Consider the following 15,457-nt stretch of genomic DNA (forward strand, 5'->3'; position numbering starts at 1 on the left):
GAAGCCTCTGTATCAATATATTCTACAAGAAATCTAGCTTTTAATATTTAATTGGCTTCATTTTTCAGGGAGAGCTAAAAATAGCACCAGATTCTCACCAGTGTGCCGTATGTCTCCAAAACTATACTGCATTTTGATCCTTGCATTACTGCTTACACATGCAGACTAATTGTGAGTTGATTTCAGCTCTTATATAAAAAGAAAGATTTGAGTATGCGTTTTGTGAGGAATTCCTAGTTTTTTTCCTTTTGTCAGACTGTGAGTATAACAAATATGAAATTCAAAGTGTTTTCTTGACTGGAGTGAGAAGCATCTGTTTTGCAAGATCAAAAGGCAATATTTTTGAGAAAAAAGGGCAGTTACTTTTTAGACTAAGTTAAAAGAACATGCATGGCATATTAGACAGTGGCAGAATAATAAGTTTGTTAAGTGTTTTGGCACTGTGATATGAAATAATTAGAAGGTTGTTTACCAAGATATGTACAGTGAATGTACACAGATTTGAAAGATGAATACTGAAATTTTTTTTCAGTATGAAATACATACTAGAGAGTATTTTAGTTAGGTTGGTAGAATATAAACAAACATGTCTTTTACATATCTCTTGCCTCTAATGTCATCTGAGATTTTACTGGGCAGAGAATGGAGGCATATTAGGCATAAACCTACACTTGAGGTCTCAAGATGCATCATATTGTTGCCCAGGTGAATGTGATTTATGCTGTTCATTCATATTGTGCTGAGGATTTTTTCTTTCATGCAACAGCATGTTCCTGTTTAATGCTGAGAAGTTTTTTTTTTGTTTTCCCCATTTGGAAGAGTGCAACTGCATGCATGCGTTTGCCATATTAAAGTCATTAAACTGAATAAACTGTATGCTGCTCTTCATTTGTACTTGCGTTTGGACAGAGTTTCATTCTTCTTTGGACTGTACAACCCATAGCACAAAGAACTGAGAGAATTGTTTTTGTTTTCCAATGGACTAATAATGTTTGTAGGTCTAATGTTAAAACATTTTGTTGTGGTATGATTGAATCAGTAAGCTGTGTGCATATTATTGCAAAAAGTAAGTATGCCAGTGTAATATGACATGTAATTATCCAAATTATTTTTTGCCTAACGCTGTGTCAATGGCATACTCTAAAAATATGTTTATTACAAAAATAATAGCATGTGACAAAAATTGTGCAAAGGTGTACTCTAAAGATGTGTTTATTGCACAAAAAGGCTTGTACTGAAACTATTCAAGTGTGAAAAATAAAAGTGCATGTTAAGTCACAGTGTAAACAAAATGAATCTGTATTAAGGGATTGTTAGATCAACTAGAAATGTTATGGCAAATGTTTACTTAATCATATTGCATTATCCTATACCTCTGCTTATAGTGGAGAGGAGATGTGTAGTACTAGTTGCATTCTCAAACAAAACTAGTAAAAACGTTAAAGGGTGCTAAAATCTTTGTGTGGTTAGAAGATGTATACATTGGGCACCAAAAAGAATATTATCAAAGAAACATTTAGAAGGGAAGAATGCATTTTTTTCTGATAAAATTACCCATTTATTTTATTTATTTATTTTTATTTTGCATTTGTTGACCGGGCTAGTCTAACTGGAATAAAATCCATTTTCAGTAGAGGCCCGGGGAGAAAAGCTCCAACACAGACAATTTTATACAGTAAAAATAATCACAAGTTCAAAGAAGTATAACAGTAGTAAAACAGCTCTAAACAGTTACAGCCATACACAGACACAATATATAACTGTAATAATTATCACAAATTCAAAGAATTATAACGGTAGTTAAAAAGGGTCTAAACAGATTACAGCCATACAGATTAGATATAGTTGTCATTACAAGCATACCTAGCTCATGATGAGGTGATATGCAATGCAATAAATATAAAAACAAAATAGTTGTTTTCAATTGCAAGCAGGATAAAAAAAGTATAAACAGTTGATTAATTATACAAATGTATCATGTGCTACAGTGAAATATAAGATATATAGGAAACACCAAGAGGATGTAAGTAGGTAGAATATACTCATGTTAGGAGCAGAGAAGACATAGGAAATAGAAGAGAAGACAGTTAGTCAGGGTTAGTACAAGGGCAAAGCCAGTGAGTACTGAGAAATTGTTTTATTTTCAGTTTAAAGAGTCTTATGGAGGACAGAGATAGGAGTTCAGAGGGAAGCCTGTTCCAGTGTTTGCCTACAGAGTTAGAGAACAATGAATCTCCAGCTGAGTTGTTGGATTTGCTGAGAGTAATAAGTGGCTTATTAGAGGAGCGTAGGTTCTTAAGATTGTTGTAGGGGGTAATGACAGTAGTCAGTATAGGAGTATAGGTGGGGTAGTACAAGCTCTTATGGATAATAGTGAGTTGTTGAAATAGTATCTGGTTATGGAACTCTAGCCATCCTAGTTGTTTTAGGTTGTTACCCCACCCTTCAATAATTTTACTTTTCATCCCTCTACTTCTCTGTTACCACTCCCATAAGTCACCTCTCATCTATTCTACCTTAAATTTCTCTTATCTTTACTTTGTTTAACCCACTATATAATCTCTTAACCCCACTATCACAAATGACCTTCTTACTTAACTATACCCTTAAGAACTTTCTTCTTATTACTTCTTCAATAATATTCCTAACTTCACCCTATGCCCTAACCTACTACGAACATCTCCCTTTAATTAATAATGAACCTTCCCATCAACAAACATTACCTATCACTCAGCTGAACTTCTTCTCCCATAGTAATACAACCTCTACTTCAGTTTACCTACTCCCAAGGTTTCATAGATCTTCCCATGTTACTTACTTCTCCAGCAAGATAAGCCCACCCAAGTACCTTAAAAGCATAAAGACTTTACTAAAATATCCCACTCAACTTCTATTAGATGGCGATATTCATCCTAATCAAGGCCCAAACCCTCCAATCTACAATAACCCACAAAACGAAACAACTAATTGTGTCTCTTCCTCTATAAAACTAGGTAATTCTCTTAGAATAGCTCATCTCAACATCCGTAGCATTAACAATAAACTTACTCAACTGCATGCCCTCTTACAGGTGCATGCATTTGATATCCTTTGCCTTACAGAAACTTGGTTGAAACCCTCTACTCATGACCTAGAAATAACCCCACCTGGATATAACATCCTAAGATGTGACCGTACCACCAAGAAGGGTGGAGGTGTAGCTATCTTATACAAATCTGAACTTCTAATTTCATGCTTTAATGTGTTACTCCCCTCTAATACCAATGCATAAACCCTTACCATTAAACTCCAACTTAATAAATCTAAATCTGTTTATATAATCTGCACCTATATCCCTCCAGGAAATTATATCCACACTCTTGAAAAGATTCTTAGTAGCCTTTCCACCCTACTACCTCAAGAAACTATTGTACTAGGTGATTTTAACATTGACTGGACTACCTGTAACTCTCCTAATCCTAACTCCCACATAAATCTTTATGGCTTCACTCAAATAATAAACACCCCCACAAGAATCCACAAACCTAGTAATAAAGAAGCTACTCTTGACTGGATACTTATAAATAGTCATCCTGAAACCTATACTTCAGGAACACTTCCAGATGACCTTAGTGACCATGTACTTACCTATATAACAAAACAAAAGGCTCACACACCTATTAATAACACATTTATAACCTATCGTTCCAAAAAACACTTTTAAGCAGAGAGCTTTCAGAACGAACTAAAGGCCTGTAACTGGTCTCCTCTGAAACAACTCTATCTAGATGAAGCAGTTTCTTACTTTAATACCAAGTTCCTACAAATCCTAGATCTCCATGCCCCCCTTCGCTCTTCCCGAGTTAGGACTAAAACAGCCCCATGGCTCACAAAACAAACAAAGGACAAAATACTCCTACAGAACAAAATATGGGCCAGATGGAGAGCCACTAAGAGCTCTGCTGACCACCTATATTTTAAACAGCTAAGAAATGCAACCAAGAATGACATTGTCTTAGACAAGAAAAACTACTATCTCCACCTTCAACAATCACACCCAAATAACCCTAAAAAGTTTTGGTCAAGCATTAATAAACTTCTCCATCCAGGACATACCAAAACTCCAGCCCTATCTTCAGTTCCCCATAATAACCCTTTGCAAATAGCAGATGCCTTTAATAATTACTTCACAGAAACTATACAAACTCTTGCAAACACAATATCTCCCATTTCCCCCAGCACTTTACAAACACAGACAGTTCAGTGCCTCCCTTCCATATACAACCTGTGCCAACATCCTTTATCTGCAAAATCCTTCAAAAACTCAAACCTTGCACCCCTTCTGCCGACCACCTACCAGCAGAATACCTTCAAATAGCTTCCAAAGTCATAGCATATCCCATATCCATCCTTATAAACCGAACAATCATAGAAGGTAACATCCCATCCATATGGAAAGTCTCCCATATAATCCCCTTACATAAAGGAGGCAAATCCACTGATATCTCCAACTTCCGACCAATTGCATTACTCTCTCCACTAGCCAAAATAATGGAAAAATGTATTCATCATCAACTACTCCAACATCTGCTCCACAATAACTTACTTGCCAACTGTCAGCACGGCTTTAGACCCTTTCATAGTACAACTACCGCCCTTCTATCTTTTACTGACTGCATTAACAAGAATCTAAATAATAACTCTCTATCTTCTGCACTATTCATTGACCTATCAAAAGCCTTTGATATGGTTAACCATGACTTACTAATCAATGTCCTAAAAGCCCAATCTCTTGACCCACAAGCAATACTCTGGTTTACATCCTATCTAAAAAATAGACAACAAGCAGTGCTCTGGGACAATAATCTCTCCACACCCCCTCCCTGTAAACATACTACTGGGTATAACCTTAGATAATAACCTCAGCTTCGATGAACATATCAACAATACTATACAGACTGTCAATAAAAAACTAGGCTCTCTGTATAGAATCAAACCCTTCCTCACACCACTAGCTAAAACCTCCATTGCCCAAACTCACCTAACTTCTACTCTATTCTATGCTTCCGCCATATACATCAATCTATCAAAACACAATCTAAGCAAGCTTGAAACCAGGTATAGTAACATAGCTAGATTTGTCACTGCCACCCCTTTCAGAACCCACCACTGTCACAACCTTAAACAACTTAGATGGTCAGAACTACAAAACCATCTACTCTATAAGCAACTGCTTTTCTCACATAATATTCTTCATCACCCAAACAATACCCCAATCCTCTCCAACCTGATCTCCCCATATATAAATCTTGCAACACTTCGCTCAGCAAATAAGCTATTAATATCCAATATTAAATCAAACAATAAAGCTGGTGACTCACTTTTTACTAACATTGTGGGTAAAATCTGAAACAATCTTCCTAGTACACTCACGTCGCTCTCATCCACACCACTCTTCAAGAAACATCTCAAAGAACATCTGAAATTTCATTGGCTTTGTCCCTGTTATAAACCAGACTAAACCCTACCTTTTCCCCCTTAATGGGGGCTAAGGCCTGGAATTCTTTATCTCTACCCATCAGGTAAATACCCCCCTCCCATCCTTCAAAACCATTCTGAAAGACTTCCTAGCGAAAAGCTGTCTCTGTTCTTGCTTGACACTATGATAAACTGTATCCCCAAATGTGAACAAATACCTTTTCATACTATACATTTCCTTACTCTCATTTTTTTCACTCACTCCCTTACTTCTATCAGTTTCTCTCATCTGGCTTTTTCTCTAAGTATGCCATAAGCCTTCTTTTCTGTCACTCCATATTGCAATTCCTGTTTACATTATACTAACTTACCTTTGACTTCTCTGTAACTGACTAAAATTTTGTCTAACTATTAAATCATTGTCATTTAACTTGTATCTATTCTTAACCAATGTTTTAATATTATGTCTAATTTGGTATAATTATTTAAACTGCATTTGTTTTTGTATTATTTTAAATACTGTAAAATTGTTGTTAAAATGTTTTGTAATACTTTTGAGCTTTTTTCCCTGCACCTCTGCTGAAAATGAGATCCTACCCAATCTGACTTTCCTGGTAATCAAATGTCAATAAATAAATAAAATGTGATATATGTTCATATGGGAATGAGAAGAAACAACTGCATAAGACATCGGCTTATATTACCATGGAATGTAAATGGCCTTACAAGCATAGAAAAAAGCACTAGAGTATTGAATTATATTAAGATGTGTATGATGCAAATAGCAATGCTGCAGGATATATATGTATGCAAACACACACATATTTATGTGTATGTGTGTGTGCGCTCATACAAACATATATACATTTCTCTTGGGTGCCTCCCCTGGTGTTGCCATGAGTGTTCACATTATCATGATAGCCTGCTGTGCCCTCCCCTAGCATGTGCATTCTTTCACTCACATACAGCAAGGGCTGCTATCCTTATCAGCTTGGTAGCACCAAGTCCACATCCTTGATTCCACTGCTTTCCATCAATTGCAAACTTTTGCTTGATGATGGCAAACTCAGAAGACCAGTACCATTACTCCCCCAGGAATGATGAACCCTTCTAAGCCACTCACTCATATCCCCTTGCCTAGCTCCTGCTGTGCCTTGATCCTCTACATAAACTTGGGTCCTCTGAGTCATAGTCAGAGTTTTATCTTGCTACATCATAGCCATATTGTATTAATTTAAGTTTTATACTGAGGCTGAGTAGATATGGCTGGCATAATGGTTAAAATCTTTTCCTACCAAACACAAAGTACAGGGTTCACACCTGACCTCCATCCAATGCCTGTGTGGAGTTTACATGTTCTCCCTATGTCTCCATGGGGTCCTTCCCTAAACATGACGCCTGTTTCAAACTCAGACTTACCCAAAAAAATTAAATAGAGTCATGAGCAGCAGCAGCACAGACTCTAAGTGGTACCTATTGTTGAAAGAGTCTTGTAGACTTGTCATTTTAGGCATAAGCTGTGGTACAGAGTATTCTGTAGGTATGGGAACATGGATCACAGACAGTGTACTGTGTCCAGGTGGGCCATTCAGTGTAAAAATTAACTCTAGGTGATTTGGTCACATTTTTAATATGGCCAAAATTGGGGATGGATATTTGCCAGTGCTAAGTGGGTTGGGGTTAAGCCTTCTGCGAAGTATGCCAAGGATCCATGTTAAGAGAGGTAAGTGTGTTCTATTGGCCATTGTGTGCCTACCGTAAAGCCCAACAGTTGGGAGTAAATAAGCTACTGGCTGTGCACTGTCCATTTACTCAGCCTGGGTTACTTAAGTTATCTGTAGTGAGTGAAAGCTGGGCATAAAGTCAATGAGCTTGCCAAACATGAATTAAGGATTGCTGCACTGAATATAAGTTCACCAACAGAACACAGCCTAGAAGTGGATGGAATGATGGATAGACTGTGTGAAAGAAGACCTGTAGAAGTCAAACATGTCTGTCGAAAAGGGTTGGAGTGTGGTATTGAATCCTGAAAATTGATAACAGCTGCCATGACACCCCAAACCCATGTAGAAGATGGAAAAAAAAGGTTGATGATGGTGATGATAATGTTTGAGTCTGAGAAGAAGTAACTTCTGAATCATATCTAAAAATGATATTCTATCACAGATCAACAGGGCCTGTACACCTTAAGTACGCAAATGTGGCCATTCCTATACAGGTAAAGGTCAGTTTGCCAAAAATGGTTGTTTTAACCCTGTCCCAACAAAACCAACATTTTTAAACTGGATTATAAGACTAATTATAAAAATGTGCATAATTAATTTACTTTATCCCCTGTAGCTTCTGCCTCAGTATTACCCGTTCAAGGTTAATGCACCTCACATTAAGGGGAATCCCTCCCCCCATCTTGCAGCACCCTCATTCTTATAAATGTTACATCATTATGAATGAAAGTTCAAAGCAACAATTAAAATCACCATCATTATAAGCACTAGTGAATAACAATTATTTAGTAAGTCTTCCAAGCTGTTGTGTCTTTTGGCTTTTCCCAGTTAGGGGTTGTCGTATTCTTTTACCAAAGAATGAAGACGCGGGACAACTGTGTGCAGTTGGTACCAACTCTAAACTTTATTGACCGGCCCGCATACATACAGTACACCACAACTTCCTGTCTCACGCCCTTGCGTCATGCACTTTCCCCCGCCCCCAAAGAGCACTAGCTAAGGCAAGACAACACAGTCCATTGAATACACCACATCTCCCTTTCCAAAAAGGCCCCCTTTTACTTAACGCAAAACCCAGGTCTATTCAATTTCTCCCACTTCACTACGAACTTGGTACATTGACACCAAATGCTCACTTAGCCACATTCAGATTACTATAAACCCCAAATGACATTGTTATTTATACACTGATCTTCACAGATCCAAACGGTCCGGCTTGTTAATAACTCTTCCTGATCTGGTCCTCACAACATCACTGTGTGCCGGGCTTCCGGGAGGACCATTGCAAAAAGGCCTCATTGGTCTTCCTTAGCACACTTTCCGGACACTCAGGGTTTGATTCACAGTCAGGCTCAGATAGGGGGATCAGATGCACATGGTTTACCGCACAGTCCCTTGGGGCACATCCACCTTGAAGGACCTCGAGTAATGTTTTGCTCTACAGTACCTGGGGTCGGCATATCTGTCACCCACACCTGGTCACCGGGCAACACATCCCCCAGCGGCCTCGCCCGATGGCGGCTATTGTAGATTTCGCCATTATACACGCTCTTCTCCCCTCTTTCCCCATGAGCCTTCTCCAGTCTGGCTGCACAGGGTCCAACTGCGAAGGATGAATCGGAAGAGGTCCGCAACCGTCGTCCCATAAGAAGTTCCGCAGGGCTATAACCATTCTGCAGTGGCGTTGTCCTCGCCAAAGAGCCATGTACGGGTCAGCACTTTTTAATCAGGTTCTTCACTGTCTGCACATACGTTCTGCCTCCCGTTACTCTGCGGGAACCTGGGGCTGCTAGTGACATGCTCGAAGCCATAAGCGGTTGCAAAGGCCGCAAAGACTGCCCTGAAAACTGAGGTCCATTATCAGACACCAGTACCTCTGGGATACCATGGCGGCGAAGAAAGATTTTAGGTGGGTGATGACCTCGTTGGATGTGCTATGTTTCAACAATGCGATCTCCAGAAACCTGGATAAGTAGTCCACAGCAAGGAGGTAAGTGTGACCTTTTAATTCAAATAAATCCACTCTTTGCCATGGTCGGTCCGGACATTCTGTTGGGATGAGGGGCTCAGGAGGATTCCTTCTCTCTGAGATGCACGTCCTGCATCTTAAAACCATGTCATTTATCTGCTGGCTAAGTCCGGCCACCAGACGGTCTGACAGGCTCTAGCTTTGCACTTCACGATGCCTTGATGTCCCTCATGTAATTTCAACAACACCTCATTACGCATGGCAGAGGGATAACAAGGCGAATCTTTTAAAAGCAACCCATCTTTCACTGTTAGTGTGGACCGATCTGGCCAGTAGCTCTTCAGTAAAGGTTCCTGGTTCGCATACAGCGGCCACCCTGGCTGCACAAGTCCATGACCAGCACACACTGTCCGCTTTCAGCTGCTCCCGTAGTGTTTGGAGGAAAGATGGCTTCACCTGCATGTTTTCCACAATACTGTTCACGTAAATATCCGTGTCCTCCATTAACTCCGTTTCCTCCGGGTTAGCTTGGTTTTAAGTGGAGAACGTGACAGGGCATCTGCCACCCACAGTGATTTCCTGGGCGCACCGCACGTGTATGAGAACTGCATCAATCTCATCCTAAAGCGTTGGATTCTGGGCGGTAGAAGATCCAGCGCTTGACCTCCCAGCAATGAAACCAGGGGTTTATGATCAGTCTCTAGACAGAGCGATTTGCCTAATAGGTAATCTCGAAGCGTTCACATGCCCAGGTAGGCGCTAGGGCCTCTTTCTCAACCTGTGCGTATCGTTGCTCTGTGGGTGAGAGTGACCTTGATGCATATGCCACGGGTCTCCAGCCGTCCTCCCATTGTTGCTGCAACACACTCCCTAACCCAAAGGAAGAAGCATCCGGAAACCTTCGTATCCTCTCCGGGTCATACACAGCCAAAACTGGAGGTGAGGTGATTGCCTCTTTTAAGTCCTTGAATGCCTTTTCCTGGTCCCCACCCCAGTACCAGCTGTTCCTTTTGATAATAAGTCTCTCAAAGCTCTGTCCCTCTCAGCCAAATGAGGGATGAACTTCCCACCTGATTCACCATGCCCAGGAAACTCCTAAGTTCTCCTGGTGTAGCAGGTGCCGCCATCTCCGTGATGGACGCCGGTCTTCCTTGGGTCCGGGCTTATACCAGCATTCGTAATGACATGGCCCAAGAAAGTCACTGTGCCCTCGACAGGTCACATTTCCTACATTCAACGTAGTACCTGCTTCTTCCAGTCTCTTTAATACTGCGTGAAGCCGGGCATCGTCCTCCTGGCAACGCCCCCAGACCAACACATCGTCCATGTGACAAATCACACCTCTAAGCCTTCAATGACCTCTGCCATCATGCGTTGAAAGTGTTCGGTGCAGAATTAATGCCAAAGGGAAGGCGATTGAACGGAGCGCGCAAAAGGGGTGATGAACGTGGTAAGCGGCCGACTCCTCTGACAAAGGAATTTGCCAAAATCCCATATTTGCATCCAGTTTGCTAAACACCTTCCCCCAGCGAGCATCCCAAGACTCTGCTCAACCGAGGGCAGCACGAACCTTTCCTGCATATTCATTTAGCTTAGTGTAGTCTACACATAGTCTCAGTCTGTTACTGTCTTTCTTTGGGACTACCACCATGCCTGCACACCAATCAGTAGGTTCTTCCATTCTGGTAACGACACCCAGCGCCTCCATCCTCATTAACTCCTCTTTCACTTTCCCCATCAATGGCAGTGGTATCCTCCTGGGAGTCTTCAGAGAGTATGGCACCGCCTTTGGCTGAAGCTTTATGTGGTACTTTGCACTACCCCCAACCCAGAGCATAAGTCCGGGTATGAGGTCTTCAAAGACTCCATGGTGATAGCATCAACACGTTTCAGAAGGCCCAGCCCCAAAATAGCAGGAAGGCCTAAAAGCGGCATGCGGAGTCCATTTACAACGTACACTTTCTCACATGTCTGTCTTTGTCCATAGCCAAGCTGAAGCTCCAAGGATCCTGTAACCTCCAGTGGCATCCCTCCCGGACCCAACAAGGGTTTCTCCGGCTGCTGGAGTACAGGAGCATTCTTTCCACTGAACACGTTGTGCAGGTCTGACTTGGAGATAACAGTAACATCCGCCCGTGTCAAGCTTGAAAGTCATAGGTGTGCCCTGTATTTTCACCTCCACAATCCAGGAATGGTTCCCGGAGGAGACAGAACCAAGGAAGAACCCTGTTCTTCACGCTCACCCGCTCCTCGTCTTCCTCAATACTCTGCACCGCCTTGAACTGTCGGCAGACCGCTGGTAGTGGCCCTTCTTCCCACACGGCGACATCTTGCAGCAATCGCCGGGCATAGGAGTCTATGGTGAAATGGCCCCACACCTGTAACACTGCGAGTTCGGGCGTCTTTACTCTTTGCATCTGGCGCTGAAAAATCGGTGCCAAAGGCTTACCCAACTTTGAGGCCTCTGGCCTGCGCCTGGTGTCCAGTGGTGTCTGCACAGCATTCACGTTATACTGCAGGGCGGTACTGTCACACCGCAAGGCCGTTTGCTGCTTCTTGACCTCCTCCGACTGTCTGGCCATATTTACAGCTCTCTCTAAGTCCAACTCTTTCTCCATCTGCATCCGCTCGGACAATCTGGTGTCTGCTAAGCCCACAACAATTCTATCCCTTATAAGCTCGTCGTGCAGCGTCCCATAACTGCAATGTTCGCTAAAGCATGCAGGGCAGTAACAAAACCATCAACAGTCTCGTTCAGTTCTTGTTTTCGCATGTTAAATCGTGCGTTCATAAACAATGTTCTTTTTGACAATAAAAAATCTTTCAAAACCCTCCTTCACTTTGGCATACTCCTGATGCTCTGCCTCGGTTAGCTTGAGGCCTCTCAAGACATCGTCGGCCTCATCGCCCATACAGTATATCAGGGTGTTCACCTGGTTCCCCTCTGGGTTGGAAGATAGGTTACTGGCCTGCCGGAACCGTTCAAACCGGCGAATCCATCGTGTCCATTCGTGGGGTTTGGAGAAGTCAAAGGGCTCTGGCGGCTGAATACTGAATGTAGCATTGGGAGCATTTGCTGCCATGTTGATTCTAGCACGTGGCTGCCGACCATTCTCGTTGTCCGACATGTCCGCTCTCCACGTCACTTGGCCACTCGTATGTTCTTCAGCAAAAGGTCAGCACGCCAGGCACAGCCACACAGCACTTCTGACACCATGTATTCTTTTACCAAAGAATGAAGGCGGGACAACTGTGTGCAGTTGGTACCAACTCTAAACTTTATTGACCGGCCGCATACATACAGTACACCACAACTTCCTGTCTCACGCGTCATGCACTTTCCCCCGCCCCCAAAGAGCACTAGCTAAGGCAAGACAACACAGTCCATTGAATACACCACAGGGGTCGCCACAGCGAAACTCCTGAATACTAAAAAGATTGTCCTCATTTAATACTGCAAGCCCTTCATTATTTAATATTTTTTAACCTTAGCCAGAGGTGGTTATACCAAGATCATTTTTAGTCATGATTCAGAAGTTACTTCTTCACTTTTTCACTTGAAAAAGCCCTGTATTGTCAGGGTGAAAGCGCTTGTGGTGAATTTTTAAAAATAAACCTTTCTACTGGCTGACACCTGCTGCTGCCTGGACCGTTTGTTTTGATTATCAGTTTTTCTTTTCGGTCCTGCATCTGTTACTACTTTTTATCTGCTACATTAATGTGTCAAAATACAGTTTTGACCCCTATTTCCTGTAAAAATGTTTAAAAATGATAACAGTTCTGTTCTGAATGAGAGTAGCTGCCTAAAGGTGACCTTTCATTGATCTGGAGGACAATCAGCATGTGAATCATCATGAGGAGGATGTTTTAAGAGCAGTAACAGAGAAACATTTTTACAGAATGCTATGGGTTTTTATACTGCTCTGGTCCAAAAAAAAAGTTTAAAATGCTTCCAGTTCAGGACCGCTATTAAAACATGGTTCATCCTTTCTAAATCCAAATGGTAAGATGCAAATGGCAACAAGACTTGCAACTAATCTTAGTTTTGTGTGGGAGTGTATGCTACTGAAAATATACAACTGCTAGTACATCGGTTTACAATGATCAGCTTCATGGAAACTGACCAGCCCAGTAAGTGGACCTTTCTTGTATTTTTCAAACTGTTTCAGTATAAAAAGAGCTTGTGAATATTTCTTTTATTAATTTGTAAACCATATAAACTCACAGTGCCAAAGTGGTTCTTTTTAGTGGGTACCTGGCAGTGTTAAATGATGGCAGAGGGCATCAAGCTCAGAATTACAGGATAAAGCTCATTATGAGCAGCTATAAGAAGTATATTACTTTTTAATTTCTTGCCTTTGCTTACCAGATTCAAATGCAGAAGCTGAAAGGGTCTGAACTGGTGTAAGGAAAGAAAAAACTGAAGTGCATCAGTTGCAGAGTCTAAATATGTTACGTTTACCACTAGCAGTTAACACGAGCAATGAAGAAAAAACAAACTTGTGAAGTCTGATGACCAGACTATGTTTTCTGTGACTTAGATGTTGCTAAGATAACCACAACATAGAACAGTGATCAGTGCATCTTCTGTCTAATCATATTTTTACTCTAAAGCTGCTTATAGATTTCTGTGCCGCATTTCATCACTTGTCCTTCATTAGTTCATTCACTGCTACTTCACATTGTTACTGCAAAAGGATAGTGTCAATATTTGTGAATCAGAAATCAGGTGCTGGTTATGGAAGCAGAAAATCAAACTGGTATACAACAACATCTTACGAGTGCCTTTTTGCCGGTCAGGGTGATTACACAAAATGTGCATGTGTTTACATGTATGTTTGTATACGTGCTGCATACTTACAAAATTACTTGAACACATTACTTAAAAATCTCACACAAGTGCCATGAAATGGCCATGCTGCTTGCAAAGGGCTATACTGAAGTCTTGTTCATTTTCACTTGGCATGACTTGTGTGGTGTCTCATGCTGCTTGTTTAGCCAGTTGCAGCCGAGATATATGTGACTAACCCTGGTTGTGTCATCCGTATAGCTTCATAAGAAGCTTTTGCTGACGCCTATTCCACGTTCCTTCACAAATGCAAGTTTTGTTGCTGTCACGGTTGTGTATAATTAAATTTCTGGGGAGATTCTGACCAACATTGCCTCACTTTGTTTTATCCCTAACCACACTCCCAGTTTAAGAAGTCTCAGCCCTTTGGTGTTTGGACCATTATGACTGTGAATTTTGGCTCAGTGCCCTCACAGGAGGAGCTTTGTTTACTTTAATTATATCCAGCCTTACAAAAGACTTGCTTGTCCTGTTTTTTTTTTTCTTCTCTAGCCCTGAGTTAGACATAATCTACATAGTATTTAGAAGTATAATGGACCATGGGAGTGCTGTCATCTCTACAGTCTCCAACACTGTAGCAATTCTGTAGTTTTTTTTTTTTTTAACTAGTCTTGAAGGATGGTTATTCATCAAATGCCTCAAACAGCTGTGGCATTTCTCCTTCCAGTTTATCATTTTCCTTTATAGTTACTGTATAAACTTTGGGTTTGGGTTTTCTAGCAGATTGCTGCACTTTTTCTTACCCTATGAGGAACATGATGCTCCTTATATCTTTAGTAGGAATATTATGAACTAGTAAGGCACATACTGCTACTTTAAACAATCTCATTTGTCCCTGGACACTGTATAATGTTTTTTTTTCCTTTTCCCCCAAAATAGTTATTTAGCTTTGTTCAATAACAAGAGATATCTGGAGCTTCACACAGATGTGCTTTTGCATACATATTTTCAATCTAATGTGCATAGATTTCTCAAGACTCTTATTTCAAGTCATAAAGTAATTTTTGATAAAATGAACAGTAAAGTCAGGGTTTATCTGCCCTGAAAAACGTGATAATTCCCCCCCACAATGATGTAATGCATGTTTGAAATGTCTGACTCTGACAGTCACAGGTCAAAAGTTTATGCTTCAAATTGGAAATGAACATAATATGTCTTAAGAGGAATTTTTCTAAATCATTAGCAAGTACCAGTTTGGAGTGATTTCTGCCAAGATGGTAGGAATGCATGGACAGAAGTTACACATTATAGTGAACAAATCTGTGTGCTTCTGTAGAAAGTGGTTACTTATAGTACATTCATTTTTGCATTCTTTCTCTGATTACCTGGGTTTTACAGTTCAGAGTTGTGGGGGAGCAAACGAGTCACTTAACAATTTGCTCTAATGAGGCAGAAGTGGCACAAATGAAGGAAGCCATACTTGCTTAGGGTCAGTCCCCAAGGGAGTTTGACGAGGCT

The sequence above is a fragment of the Protopterus annectens genome, chromosome 1.part0, assembly GCF_019279795.1.
Source record: "Protopterus annectens isolate FY-2018-M chromosome 1.part0, PAN1.0, whole genome shotgun sequence".
Classification (NCBI taxonomy): domain Eukaryota; kingdom Metazoa; phylum Chordata; order Ceratodontiformes; family Protopteridae; genus Protopterus; species Protopterus annectens.